General features: G+C 41.9%; 1 protein-coding gene across 2 annotated transcripts in view; it reads left to right on the forward strand.

Annotated features, from left to right (window-relative positions):
- Positions 1 to 12,205, forward strand: part of LOC139551777 (tight junction protein ZO-2-like) — a 34,279-nt gene that overhangs the window by 3,534 nt on the left and 18,540 nt on the right. For both annotated transcript variants that reach the window (XM_071363114.1, XM_071363112.1), the window contains exon 2: positions 9,911 to 10,049. The gene's annotated coding sequence lies outside the window, so the exon portion shown is untranslated. The remainder of the gene's footprint in view (positions 1 to 9,910; positions 10,050 to 12,205) is intronic.

Raw genomic sequence — 12,205 nt, forward strand, 5'->3', positions numbered from 1 at the left:
TATATTGAGATATATCATCTCCTTTTACTCCATTTCTTTATTTCAGTCTACATGCCCAGACTATGTTTGTAAGAACTGAATGTATGTTTTAATGTGAGGCCTTCTTTGATCGGAGTCATGACCAGTTCTGAATGCTGCAGGTTTAGGCATTTGTTTTACAATGAGATTCATCACCATTCATCGTGATTGTAGTATCTGGGATCTACATCTGTTTATATTCGTTACTATGCAGTTACTAAGCAGTGATGTATTACGGCAGTGTTACGTTACTACACCTAATAGGAAATGCACATGCGCACCATGGTGCCGCGAACTGTAGAGCTCGAGAGGTTTTGACTAAACGAAAACTAACTGTACTCCCGTCTCCTGCCTGGTCATTTCTCCAAAACACAAATATTACAATGGCAATGAGGTGATTAAACTTCTTTAACGGACATTGCTTGAAGGGAAGAATGTTGCGTGAGTAATGAAACTCAAAATAATTATGTAATTCGTCAGTTTTTTATTTTCTTTCGCCAGTAAAAAAGGCTAAGCACTGCTAGTAGGTACAGTGTTCAGGAGCTGCCAAGTAGCAAGACTTTTGGAGTCCAGAATAGCGACACTGCCCTCTGGTGGTTAAATAAAAAAAAACTGTAATTGAACTGGAGAGCACCCACAAATATCTCAGAGCTGAGGTCATTTTTGGGGCTCCTGAACTATTACGGAAAGTTTGAGGCAAACTTGTCCACATTGTTGCATCCGCTTCACCAACTGCTGCAGGCTGATACAAAGTGGAATTGGTCCCCACAATGCGAAGAAGCATTCAAGACTTGCAAACAGCATCTGCTAAAGAGTAAGTGGCTTGCCCACTACAACACAGAGATGAAGCTGAGACTCGCGTGTGATGCATCTCCATATGGAGTAGGAGCCGTCATCTCACATGTTCTATCGTCAGGTGAAGAACACCCTATTGCATTTGCATCATGGACTCTATCACCAAGTGAGAAAAATGATGCTCAAATTGAGAAGGAAGCCCTGAGCATAATATTCGGAGTGAAGAAGTTTCACAAATACCTCTACGGAAGGAAGTTCCAACTGCTGACCGATCACAAGCCTCTGTTGGCCATCCTTGGACAAATCAGCTATACCAACCCTTGTTGCACTTCGAATGCAACGTTGGGCTCTGATATTGTTAGCCTACGACTACGAGATTGAGTACAGACGATCCAGTGATCACGCAAATGCAGATACACTATCAAGACTACCATGCAATAGTGACTCCGACAGTGAAGATGACAGAGCAGTCCTCCAGATCTCTCTCATTGACGAACTGCCCATATTTACTTCAGACATAGCAGAGGAAACGAGGAAAGATCCAGTGCTTTCCAAAGTCTTGGACTTAACATTAGGCGGTTGGCCAAATTTCGTAAATGACGATAACCTTCGTCCATTCATCGACAAGAAAGACCAGTTGTCCACTGATCAAGGATGTGTTCTGTGGGGATCAAGGGTGGTGGTACCTCACAAATTCCAGAGGAGACTGCTATCTGACCTGCATGAGGGACATCCAGGGATAACTCGGATGAAAGCACTCGCTCGCAGTTATCTGTGGTGGCCTGGACTGGATCAGGACATTCAACAGCATGTAGGCCACTGCTCACCTTGTGAAGCTGTTCACAACAAGCCTGCTGCTGCACCTCTTCATCCATGGTCCTGGGCTGCTACACCTTGGGAACGCATCCACGTGGATTCCGCCGAGATTGACAAGCAACATTTCCTTGTTGTCGTCGATGTCCATTCCAAGTGGATGGAAGTGTTCCCTACTCAACTGACCACAGCTGAGAAGACCATCAATCTTCTCAGACACCTGTGGCATCCTTTGGACTAGTCAAGGAGCTCGTATCGGACAATGGCCCTCCTTTCACTTCAAACGATTTTGAAATGTTTCTCAAGAACAATGGAGTAAGGCACATCCTGTTACCACCTTACCATCCGGCATCAAACGGAACAGCGGAGAGAGCCGTGCAAACCTTTAAGAAGGCCTGGACTAGACTCGAGGTTCAGTCTTACCGTAACACACCACACACAGTAACGGAATGTACACCAGCTGAACTGTTTGAGACGCCAACCACGTACCCACCTGACATTGTTGAAACCAGACTTGTCAAGCACTGTGGCAAAGCACCAGCTACAGCAGAAGAAAGCTCATGACAGACACTCAAAGACTGTCAGAGAATTCAAAGAGGGAGAGAGGGTGATGGTACGTGATTTCAGACACCCCAAGCGCCTGTGGAACTCAGGTGTGATCTTGCAACGCAGAGGACCTTTGACTTACCAAGTCCAAATTGGTCATCGCCAGGTCAACGTTCATGTGGATCATCTGCTACGGTCCAACGCCCCAGCAGAGACACGCCGAGAGAACAAGAACAATAACGACCCCCAGTACTATTCTCCTGACTGTGGACGTACGGGAGAGACAGAGCATGACCTTCCACCCGAACCTGGCCCACCACCGGAAGCCCAGGAGGAGCAGAGATATCCTATTCGACAGCGAAGGGCACCTCAAAAGCTTGACCTGTGAGTTGAGCTGTTTAAGGAGGTAACAGACAGTAAAACAAACAAAAACTTTAATATGTCCTAGATAAAAGGAAAGAAAAATGACATTACCTGGGTTAGTTATTAGGATACAAACTCCATCTTCGGTTAGAATAATCCCATGGATTTGTGCTGGGCTCAAAGTCTGCTTCAACCCAGTAGTTGAAAGATGTTTAAGAATGCATTGTTCAGATATTGCATTAGTAGTTCTCTAATATTTACCTTGTTCTCTGGGAGTTAAACACTATGGGGGAGGAGTGTAGTATCTGAGATCTACATCTGTTTATATTAGTTACTATGCAGTTACTAAGCAGTGATGTATTACGGCAGTGTTACGTTACTACACCTAATAGGAAATGCACATGCGCACCATGGTGCCGCGAACTGGAGAGCACGAGAGGTTTTGACTAAACGAAAACTAACTGTACTCCCGTCTCCTGCCTGGTCATTTCTCCACAACACAAATATTACAGTTATAGCTTCAGCTTTACTATCTGTGTGCATTCATTTACTAAATTATTTCCTAAAATCACTGCACGCTTTATTTAGATTAGTTCTCAACTGTGGGATGTTGACTGTCTCAGTGATTATTCAGGGTCAGGGACATCATTACGTTAACTGGTCTCAAAGCATTTTGTATTATTCTGTACGTAAATCCGAGTCACTCCATTTATCCTGAACAAAAATATAAATGCAACAATTTCAGCGTTTTTACTGAGTTACAGTTCATGGGTTGGCAGGTAGCCTCGTGGTAAGAGCGTTGGACTATTAACCGAAAGGTTGCAAGATCGAATCCCGAGCTGACAAGGTAAAAAATCTGTCGTTCTGCCCCTGAACAAGGCAGTTAACCCACTGTTCCTAGGCCGTCATTGAAAATAAGAGTTTGTTCTTAACTGGCCTGCCTAGTTAAATAAAGGTACAGAAATAAATAAGGAAATCCATCAATTGTAATACATTCTTTAGGCCCTAATCTATGGATTTCCCATCACTGGGAATACCGATATCCATCTGTTGGTCACAGATGCCTTAAAAAAAAGAAGAAAAAAAATAGGGGCTAGGATCAGAACCAGTCAGTCATTTGGTGTGACCACCATTTGCCTCATTCAACACGACACATCTCCTTCACATAGAGTTGATCAGGCTGTTGAATGTAGCATGTGGAATGTTGTCCCACTCCTCTTCAATGGCTGTGCTAAGTTGCTGGATATTGTTGGGAACTGGAACATGCTGTTGATCCAGAGTATCCCAAATATGCTCAATGGGTGACATGTCTGGTGAGTATTCAGGCCATGGAAGAACTGGGACATTTTCAGCTTCAAGGAATTGTGTACAGATCCTTACGACATGGGGACGTGCATTATCATTAACCCTTCACCTAACCCTTTTAGCCAACCTTAACCCTTCACCTAATCCTTTTAGCTAACCCTAACCATTTAACCTATCTAACGTTAGCCACCTAGCTAGACTTCATAACATATTGTATGTTTTGCAAATTTGTAACATATAATACAAATTGTATTTCGTAACATACCCACAAATTAATACATATCATACTAAATTGAGTCTTGTTTTTACGTACAGAATAATACAAAATGCTATTAAACCAGGTTGCATTACAGTAGGCAAAAAGTCTCTCTCACTCAGACATATTTGTGATTGGCATGTGTCTCCATCTGGCATATGCATTCCAAATACAGTGAGCTCCAAAAATATTGGGACAGTGACACATTTTTGTTGTTTTGGCTCTGTACTCCAGCACTTTGAATTTGAAATGATACAATGACTTACGTTAAAGTGCAGACTGTTAGCTGTAATTTGACTATATTTTCATCCATATCGGGTGAACCATTTAAAAATTACAGCACATTTTGTACATAGTCCCCCCATTTTAGAGGTCCCAAGGAATTGGGACAAATCATTTTCGTATTTATTTACCCTTTTTAACTAGGCAAGTCAGTTAAGAACACATTCTTATTTACAATGAAGGCCTATCAAAAGGCCTCCTGTGGTCCAAAGTTAGTTATTTGGTTCCGTATTCCTAGCACCCAATGCTTGTGACTCTACAACCTTGTTGGATACATTTGCTGTTTGTTTTGATTATTTTGTGCCCAATAGAAATGAATTTTAAATAATGTATTGTGTCATTTTGGAGTCACTTTTTTTGTAAATAAGAATATGTTTCTGAACACTTCTACATTAATGTGGATGCTACAATGATTGTGGATAGTCCTGAATGAATCGTGAGTAATGTTGAGAGTTCTCACAAATATCCTATCCCCAAGACATGCTAACGTTTCACCATTACAATAACGTGGGGGAGGGAGGCAGGGTTTGTATGCCTCTAAATTTCTGATTCATTCAGGATTATCTGTAATCATGGTAGAATCTACATTAATGTAGAAGTTTTTAAAAACGTTTTTCTTTACAAGATAAGTGACTCTAATATGACACAATACATTATATATCATCAATTTCCATTGGGCACCAAATAATCTGAAACACAACCAAAACAAACAGCAAATCATTCAAAAAAAAAAGCAAATCACTGAAAAGCAGAGGAAACTGCAGTTCTGAAATGCATCAAAAAGCGTGAAGACTTCTGCCTGAAGCCCATACACGCCGCAGCATACGTGTTGGATGCCAAGTATGCTGGCTAGAGCATCCTGTCTGGTGCAGAGATCAACAAGGCCTATGGTGTCATCACTACTGTGTCTCGCTGCCTTGGCCTGGATGAGGGCAAGGTTCTTGGCAGTCTGGCGAAGTACACTTCCAAGCAAGGGCTTTGGGATGGAGATGCAATATGGCAGTCGTGCCAACATATCTCATCAGCCACCTGGTGGAAGGGACTTTGTGGATCTGAGGCTCTTCCCCGGTTGCCTCCATCATCCTCCAAATCCCACCAACATCAGCTGCCTCAGAGCACAACAGCTCCTTTTTTTGGAACACACAAGAAACAAGCCATCCTCAAACATGGAACAAGACATCCTCAACAAGGTTGGTAAGTGAATGTGAAGATGAGGCTTCAGAGTCTGATGTTCTAGAGGTGGACATTGAAGAGGTCCAGGGAGAAGACATGGAAGCCTGAGAGGAAGACAACCATAGCTTTAGTTTCTAGACTATCATTTTACAGATGTATGTTTTTTTTTAAATGGGAGATGCGATGGATCATTGGGGATCATTCAATATTCTCTTTTGTTGTTCAACTCATTTAAAGTTCAATTCATAAAATTATTATTATTTAAAAAAAAATATATATTGGAAGGATTTAATCATTTGCAATTATGTCTACTGAAAAGGTAAAAGGTTTATGTTTCTGTCTCCATGTGATATGGTAAATATATCCAATGCAAAAAACATCTACATTTAAATGGTATTAATATTAATTTGCATATATTTCCATTAATTCCCATATATTCCTGTTAATTCCCACGGAAAGGTTCCACCTCTGAATATTCCCCAAAATGTGCAACCCTAGTCCAAACACACCAAGACAGTCGTGAAGAGGGCACAACAAAACGTATTCCCCCTCAGGAGACTGAAAAGATTTGGCATGGGTCCTCAGATCCTCAAAAGGTTCGACAGCTGCACCATCGAAAGCGTCCTGAAGGGTTGCATCACTGGCTGGTATGGCAACTGCTCGGGCTCTGACCGCAAGGCTCTACAGAGGGTAGTGCGTACGGCCCAGTACATCACTGGGGCCAAGCTTCCTGCCATCCAGGACCTCTATACCAGGCGGTGTCAGAGGAAGGCCCTAAAAATTGTCAAAGATTCCAGCCACCCTAGTCAGACTGTTCTCTCTGTTACCGCACGGCAAGCGGTACCGGAGCAGCAAGTCTAGGTCCAAGAGGCTTCTAAACAGCTTCTATCCCAAGCCATAAGACTCCTGAACAGCTAATCAAATGGCTACCCATACTATTTTCATCCCCCCCACCCTCTTCTATGCTGCTGCTACTCTCTGGTATTATCTATGCATAGTCACTTTAATAACTCTACTTACATGTACATATTACCTCGACACCAGTGCCCCTGCACATTGACTCTGTACCGGTACCCCCCTTGTATATAATCTCGCTATTGTTATTTCACTGCTGCGCTTTAATTATTTGTTATTCTTATGGTGTGAGGATGGAATGGTGTGTGTGTGTGAGGATGATGATGATGATGGGGGGCTCTGGGTGTTAATGGCCAGAGGACTAAGCCTCCGTGGGGATTATGAGAAAATGGGGCGGGGTGCATACATGATCTATCAGGGCTTAGTACCAGAATTATCACGGCAGCAGCGTTTTCATTAGTGTAATGTTTAGAGATCTCCAGAATTGTATAAGAGTGACTTGCTGTCATCCCCTCTGGGCCTGCCCATCGCCTGTAATGTGGCTGTAATTGTCCATTTTGTTTCTCTGAGGGGGAAAATACATCTGTCAGAGCTGATGGTTAGGGGACACAGGGCTCGTCATCGCAAATGTAGTAGCTAGTGGGCAGGGTTCAGTGTAGTGTGTATGTGTGATGGCAGTGAGCACAGTGGTGGGAAAGAGGGTTGGTAGTTAGGGGTTTAGAATATTGCGGAGGGAAGTGAGATATGTTAGTGGAACCGTTGTGAGTAGCATGGGGTGTAAGTGAAGAAACAGCTGAGGGCTCAAAGATGAAGTTTAAGAAATTCATTACCATCATGCAGGCGGCCATGGGGATTGTTCCCCTCAACAAAAGAGAGCTCCTACCACCTGGGAGGAAACGATGGAGGCCCCCAGGGTGAGTGAAGCAGAGGTGTGGCGTATGAGCGTGTTTGTGTGAAATGAATGTGGGTCTAGTGTCTATGTAGCTTAACTCTGGTGGATTCAAGTACAAGCATTTACTGCACCTCTAACGTAGTTGAATCATTTGCACTACAAATAATAAATTGTGTGCCAGAATGTATAGATGTTTCAGCCAGATGGTACTAGCCTACATGCTACAGCATGAGCATGTGTGTTGTCATTAGTTCCAGCTCAGGTCATAGAGCTTTGAGTGTGACTATAGATGCACAGCAGATGAATGTAGCAGAGATCCTGTGAGTCGCATGGCTCTCCTTAGCTGACCCAGTCCAGCCACTCACTGGATCTGTTATGGAACCGTTCTTTAGTTTGTGTGTGTGGTGTGTGTATATATTTATCATTCAGTGAAATGTATTTATAAAGCCCTTTTTACATCAGCACATCACAAAGTGCTATATGACCCCTCACCCACTGAGGTTTTGTGTGTGTGATCCCTCGCCCACTTTTGAGGTTGTTGTAGATCAGTAATTCACTATGCACAATATTGGTCTTCGTCATTCTCCCAAGATACATAGATTGCAGTATTCTTAGTTTGGAGATTTCCTAATCGTGCAGTCTCATTCCAGGCTGTATCACAACCGGCCGTGATTGGGAGTCACATAGGGCGGCGCACATTTGGCCCAGCGTCATCCGGGTTAGGGTTTGGCTGGTGTAGGCCATCATTGTAAATAAAAATGTGTTCTTGACGGACTTGCCTAGTCAAATAAAATTGAAATAAAACTAAATATATGCTGATAGAAGCTTGCTTGTAGTTTCCCTGCACATCTGCTAGGGTCAGGGTATTGGGGAGATAGTTGGAAAGGAAAAGGCAAACGACACGAGCTGAGCATTTGGTCAAAACAAAAATATGAACGCAACATGCAACAATTTCAAAGATTTTACTGAGTTACAGTTCATATCAGTAAATTGTAATAAATTCATTAGGCCCTAATCTATGTATTTCACATGACTGGGAATACAGATATGCATCTGTTGGTCACAGATGCCTTTTTTTGAAAGGTAGGGGCATGGATCAGAACCCCTGTCAGTATGTGGTGTGACCACCATTTGCATCATGCAGCGTGACACATTTCCTTCGCATAGAGAGTTGATCAGGCTGTTGATTGTGGAATGTTGTCCACTCTTCAATGGCTGTGTGAAGTTACTGGATATTGTCGGGAACTGAAACACGCTGTCGTATACGTCGATCCAGAACATCCCAAACATGCTCATTGGGTGACATGTCTGGTGACTATGCAGGCTATGGAAGAAGTGGGACATGTTCAGCTTCCAGGAATTGTGTACAGATCCTTGTGACATGGGGCCGTGCATTATCATGCTGAAACATGAGGTGATGGCGGCGGGTGAATGGCACGACAATGGACCTCCACGATCTTGTCACTGTGTATTCAAATTGTCATCATATAAAATGCAATTGTGTTTGTTGTCCGCACCGCCACTCTGTTTACAACGTTGACATCAGCAAACCCCTTCGCCAACACTATGTCATACACACTGTCGGCCATCTGCCCGGTACAGTTGAAACCATGATTAATCCTTGAAGAGCACACTTCTCCAGCGTGTCAGTGCCCATCGAAGGTGAGCATTTGTACACAGAAGCTGGTTACAACGTCGAACTGCAGTCAGTCAGTCAAGACCCTGGTGAGGACGACGAGCACGCAGATGAGCTTCCCTGAGACGGTTTCTGACAGTTTGTGCAGAAATTCTTATTTTTGTGCATATGGGTTTTGTGGGATTTTTAAAATTCAGCTCATGAAACATGGGACCTACACTTTACATGTTGCGTTATTATATTTTTGTTCAGTGTATTTATTCCTGTTCTGACACAAGGCCAAATAGCAGAGCATATGTTTGGCTAAAATGCAAACAGATTACAGCTACACTGGCTCTCCTTGTTGTCCCCTCCCCCCTCTGCCCTCTTACCAATGCAATCAAAAAAAAAAAAAATGTTGTCTATTTTTTTAAAACTATTTTTGTATTCGACAGGCAGAATAAATAGCATTAGACAAATGCTTTATCGCCACACATCCATATCACATGACATTCAATAATATAGATGTTAATCAATAAAATAAGGTATTTATAGTTCATGTGTAACAGGTGTGAAATGGATAGCTAGTTAGCGTTGCGCGCTAGTAGCGGTTAATTTTGTGACGTCACGCTCTGAGACCTTGAAGTAGTTATTTCACTTGCTCTGCAAAGGCCACGGCTTTTGTGCAGCGATCGGTACCGATGCTTCGTGGGAGGCAGTTGTTGTTTTCAGAGGGTTCCTGGGTTGAGCCCAGGTTGGGGCAAGGAGAGGGATGGAAGCAACTCTTACACATGCACAGACATACCAATTAACAGTACATGGTATGCTAATTGATTCCACCATTACAAGAACAAATATTTGTCTTAATTAGTTAATACTTTTTTCTTCCGAGTTACATTTTTACATAGATTGACAATTAAAACTCCTTATACAAAGTTGAACTCTGATCTTAATGTTAAGTAATGATTATCGAAAGCCCTTTTGTCTCTCCCCACAGGGACACATCCAGTACTGACCAGTCCAACACTGACCTGTACCGATCTAGCTGCTCCTGGGATAGGTTCTACTGGACCAAAGAAGCCCAGTACCTGTGTCTCTGTCGACTCTCTTCACCCAGCTACTCTGCTATTCTGAAGGTATGTCATCATTTCTGCAAACTTTGTACATGTATTCTTTACCCATCCTAATCTGCCCTAATACCGTGGGTGTGTGTGGTTGGACATATGATTTATACAGTGCCATTTTGTGATCTACTCTGTAAACAGGACATCAAGAGTGGTTTTGGCAGTAGGATATGGTTTAAAAGTCAGTTTGAAAGTCTTTGCTGGATATCTATTACCTTGGATCGTCCTTCGGTTATTCATGTTCCCCATTCACAATGTATCCAAGGCCTATGTCCCTTAGCACTATTTGGAAGTTGCTGGCCCACGCACCTCACCCAATGCATATTTAACCAGGACTATTAGGAGTCTTCCATAGAAGCAGTTTAAAGAGAACTGAGGAAAAGATTCAGGCCACCCATCACAACAGATTATTGTACTAAATGCATGTGCAACCGGAAATGCTGTTTGGTCTTGAGGCTATTAGTAGCACTGTTATCTACTTTACTTTGATGCAATGACATGGAGCTACGCTTGATGGCTACATAACTTGACAGCTCTGAATCTGATATTGGAACGACACACCCGCATATTAATATTTTTATTCAGTTTGCATTGTTAGATTGAAATACCTGTCCTTTTTACAACACTGAAACTCTACAACTAACAATCTTACTTTCCAATTTGGAACTGACTGACTTGCCTCTGTTAGTCTTGGGACACCCAGGGTTGAAAAATCTATTAAAGTAATCTGGGAAGGATCCATTTTGTCAAAATAAAATGGACAGAATTCCAAGCGATAATGAATGCGTGTTGTATTTTATTGGTTTGAACATTAGTTGGGTGTTTTTATAAAAATTATTTGGTTGTGGTAATGGACTGCGTTTATAGGTCTACGTATTTGTTGAGATAAAAATATTCGAGACACTTACATTGGTACATCCTGATACTGTCAACATACTGAGTTGTTTTAGAGTCTTTAAAAAATGTTTTAACTCTTACCCTTTTTCCAGCATTGGGTAACATCCCCCTACATCTATTTCTATGGGCACAAGCAAGTTCCCCCCCCCCCCCCCCCCCCTCGTTGTTGGCAGATAGAACATTTGCAATTCTACACATTATGCCATGTGTTTTTGTGATATTTGAGTGAGTCAAACATTACAATAACATGTTAGCTGACATGGGTTAGTTGATCTGGACATTTCTGACAAATTAGAAATAACTCTACTAGTGATTTTAATCCAGTACTGTAGGTAAATGTTACCCCTTGAAATCTGTTAGTGTCTTTGATAGAGTGCATTTGGGCACCCCGTGTAGTGTAGCTAGCTGTTCTGGAAGTAGAGGGCATACTGCTACAAGAAGACATGTCCTGTAGATAAAACCACACCATAATGAGAACTGTATAGAATTGCAGTGCTGGAGTTATAGACATGCCTGGCATGTGTATTGTGTAAGGCTTTGTAGCAGATATGTATGGTTGTTTGTGTTGTCTTATTCTATTGTGTGTGTGTGCATGATATTTGTTGTTTTATCTGAACAAGAATAAAGGATGTGGTTTTTAAAGCATGTGGTTAAAGCGTTTGCTTTTGTGTGTGCATATTGGGTATATCCATTTAAATTCAATCACTTTTTGACGTCTCTTTTGATTTGAAACCTTTCATACATGTTTGCCCATGGAAGAAGTGAGTTTTTGGAACTGGATGCCAACACGCATATAATTTAAATGATTACAAACAATTGTTGTCAAACAACTTGTATATATATTTTTTGTTGTACAAAACAATCCTTTTCATAATGTGTCAATTTATCTAAACGCAGAAAATCATATTTTTTTCATATTCGCATATGTTGTAGCTTAGACCCCATTTCACATCATCTGAGGTTTTGTGTTATGCCTGCCATCGGTTGAGACACAACATTCTCTTGAATAGAGGGTGGGTGTCATTTCAAACATAGAAATATAATTCATAGACTGGACCTATCCCTTCATACCACTACAAGTTCGCTGGTAGACAATTTGACATTTTAATTTAATAGAAATTTTAACTTTTAATTACTACCAAAAAACAAAGATGACTGCTGGTCCACCCACCAAGTGAATGTTAACTAAAAAACATGCTCCGGTACTTTGGTGACTAAGAAAGCTTTATTTTTTTTTTCTCCCGCTTTGTGCTGGATGTGTCAATGTGTAG

The sequence above is a fragment of the Salvelinus alpinus genome, chromosome 24 (genome assembly GCF_045679555.1).
Source record: "Salvelinus alpinus chromosome 24, SLU_Salpinus.1, whole genome shotgun sequence".
NCBI classification, from domain to species: Eukaryota; Metazoa; Chordata; class Actinopteri; order Salmoniformes; family Salmonidae; genus Salvelinus; species Salvelinus alpinus.